We start from the raw sequence: 3,578 nt of genomic DNA, 5'->3' as shown, positions 1-3,578 counted from the left end.
CCTGGCTTGGGTCTGGCTGCTATGCTCAGCTCCTTCCTGCTGCTGCCCTTGGGGGTGAAACTGTTGTGCCCCTCTGGCAAGATGTTCTGCTCCTGGACTAGCTGGGTGGTTCTGTCCCCTACACTCTCTTCAGGGATTGCAGCTGCAGAGTTTCACCCTAGGCCTGTATGCCAGGCCTGAGCTGGAGGGGACAAGGTAGAGTAGCGGGGGAGAGGCAGCTCTCCCACACACTCACTGGGCCTGGGCTAGGAATGGATCTGGGGGTTCCTGGAACGTGACAGAAATTCCTACTTGGTGGGCAGGGTGGGGGGTGTACTACGGAGTGGTGGGGGGCATCCCAAGGGGGTGAAAGAGGGTCTTACCCACACTGCTTCTGGGCTGGGACCGGTAGGTCCCACTGGCGCAGGTTAGCAGGAAACTCTCCCACACACTCACTGGGCCTGGGCTGGGACTGGATCTAGGTTTTATTTCTAAATGAAACCTCATAGACCCCTAAATGCTGGTCTGTGAGGGAGGGCTCCTGCCAGGACCCAGAGCTCCAGGTTCCACAGGGGCCAGGAGTGGGGACCTCACCACTCACTTTGCAGCAGTTTCCAGATAAACTCTTGCCAGAAGCGCAGGTCGAGGGCAGCTCAGCTCTGCCCTGGATCCAGAGGCCCCAGCCCCAGTGCACCAGGGCCCTCGGCGTCCTCCTCGGACTCGGCTGGGTGCGGGTCCTGAGCTTCCTCTTCCTCTGGAGGCTCCAGGTGCCTCAGGGATTCAGCGGAGTCTTTCTCGAATTCCCCTGAAAGGTGAAGCTATCTATGACAGAGTTCAGCCTTCCACCGGCATGCAGTGGGCAGCTGTCAGGCCAGCCTCTGCTGGCCCCACCTCAGGCCCCACTGATGGGCACAGGACACACAAGCCAGGCACCAGTCTGGGGGACGGAGGCAGCTGGGGGCTTCCGGAAGGAGGTGCCGTGGCTCAGAATCTAGCTGCCTGGACAACCTCTGAAACTGTGAGCCAATATAGATCATGTTTCTTCCAAGTTGTTTTCCTCAGGTGTTTGTCATTGTGATGAAAAGCTCAGCAACACACCCTTGTCCCTGGTTCAGGAACTGGAAGAAAAGCGCTTGAGGCACTTGTTCAACACATCCACCCTCCCACCCACCCCTCTAGCCCGTCATCCACCGTCCACCAGCTGGTCCGTCAGTCATCCACCCAGCCCTCCTGGGAGGGCTGCTGTGAGTGGCAGGCAGGACTCTGGCAGGGTCTTTTACGATGAATTAAACAGGCAGGCACATCCCATTCACTTGGTCCCTTTCTAAACTCTCGGGGCTTCTACGCTGGTGGGAGATGAGGGACAACAGTGGGAGTGCGCAAGCCAAGAAGGGTGTTAGGGGCATGTGGACTGATGAAGGGAAGTAAGACTGGGGAGGAGGGGAGTGAAGGGCAGGGTGGCCACACCGGTGGCCGGGGACGGCTTCCCCAGCTGGGACAGCTAAGCCAAGCCCCTGCTTGTGCATGCAGAGAACGCAGTGCCTGAGGGGGCACGGCCAGGCACATGCTGGGGAGGGCGTAGGAGCCAGGGGGCTGCAGCGACACCAGGGGGGCCCAGGCGATGCCTGGAGTAGGTGGCTCTGCTAATTCAGGGGCAGATTGGTGTTACAGAGCAGAGGGAGGACAGTGGTTACTGGGGGCTGGCAGGGGGCATTTGGTCAGTGGGTACAAAGTCACAGCAGACAGGTGGAGGAGCAAGCAGTGGTTGCTGCAGTACGGGAGGGAGCAGAAGGCCACGGATGGTACACCCCGAAATGCTCGAGGACAGGATTCCTTGTGTTCTGCCCACTGAGAAAGGATGCCTGCCTGAGGAGGTAGATATGGGAAGAGCCTGAGGGGATCACCACACGCGTGCCCCAAACAGAAACGGCACAGTGCCGGGACACATCTACCCCTCCTCTCCCTCAATCGAAAGGTGCACTAAAAGGAGCCAACCCGTACAGTGCTCCCCGGAAGTTCCACCCAGCATGGAGCGAGGTTTGCTGGGTCACATCCTGAGTCCCAGGTCTGCACTTGGACAGGGGATGGTGCAGGATGGAGAAGGTGGGGCTGTGCCGCTGGTGGGTGAACCTCCTGGGTGGGGGGACGGGTGGTGATGTCTGGGCTCCCAGAGAGTTCGGGTTCCCCCAGGCTGGGCCCTGTGAGCCGGGGTCACCTGTGAGGTTGTGCAGGTGCTGCCTGCCGAGCAAGTGCTCCCTCTTGTTGTGCCTGGAGCTGAAGCCCTGGTGGCAGGTGCGGCAGTGCAGGTCCCCGTCTTCTGTGCCCTGTGGTCAGGAAGGGGCTCAGGTGAGCAGGAGGGGACCCCAGAGGCTGGCCCCGCTGAGAGGATGTGTGGGCCACCGAGACCCTGGCCCTGTGAGGCCTTCCGGACGCACCCAAGAACTGCAGCTCGCCTCCAGGCCCTGCCTTCAGGGGGGAGAGAAAGTGCCAGGCATGCGGCACAGTCATTGGCCTTGACCCTAGACCACAGTGACTGCCACAGCTGAGGGACGTGAATGTGTGCCTGGGCTCCAACTGCAGGAGTGTGGAGTCCTTCTGGTTGGTGTCCTAGAAATGTCACAGAAGATGTCCCTGGAGGCAGAGGCTGGATCTGAGGGAGAGGGCAGTGCTGAGAGAGGACTGCCTCTCACTCATTTGTTTGCATATATCTATATATATTTAGACAAGGCCTTACTATACAGCCCAGGCTGGCCTTAAACCCAGCAATCCTCCTGCCTCGGCCTCCCAGGGCCTGGGTTCACAGCTGTCTGCCACCAGGCCTGGCAGCAGATTCTCTGGATTTTAAAATCATGAACATGTATTATTTTTAAATAAGAGACTTAGTTAAAAAAATCATATGTAGCTGTCTACCTTTGCTAACAATTTGTGAAAGTTGTTAGAATCAAAACAAAGCCACCTTTGTATGGCAGTCACCAAAAATAAGTAAGTGAAGCCCCGGCGGTCATAAAAGCAGGGACCTTTTGGTTATGCTTAATGACAAGAGTGTCACAAAAGATGTCACAGCTCTTCACGAAGCGTGCTGTGGGGGCCTCCACACACACAGACCCAAGCTGTCGCAGGCGCGATGCAGCATCTTGGTGCTGCTTCTCGTTGGGGTCCTTCTGCTCTGGCCCCAGTGCCCAGCACCTTCCTGCGCTCACTTTAAAACCACGACTCAGCAACCAGCAGTAGCATGGGCACAAGCACCACAACCCTGAGGCAACCCGGGAATGTGTCCTGCCTGGTCCCTCCACCCCCGCCCAAATCAGTGCGACTGGGCCAAGGTGCAGGGGTGGGGCTGGAATTGGTTCCCTGTGCCTCTGGCCTATCCAGGGATGCTGCTTCAATGGCTCCCTCTGTGGTTACCTGGCTTCCTTTCTGTGTTCAGTCTGCCTGACACTCGTGACAGTGGATGGCCCAGCCCAAGAGCCCTAACTCGGTCACTTCCTCAAAGTCAACACCTGTGCCATGCCAGGCAAGACACCAGCCCGGAACCAGGTTGGGGACACCTCTCAGGAGGGCCATCTTGGCCTATGGTGACTCTCCCTTCCTGGACACTC

The sequence above is a fragment of the Octodon degus genome, unplaced genomic scaffold (assembly GCF_000260255.1).
Source record: "Octodon degus isolate 3935 unplaced genomic scaffold, OctDeg1.0 scaffold00006, whole genome shotgun sequence".
NCBI classification, from domain to species: Eukaryota; Metazoa; Chordata; class Mammalia; order Rodentia; family Octodontidae; genus Octodon; species Octodon degus.
This window is presented reverse-complemented; position numbering follows the sequence as displayed.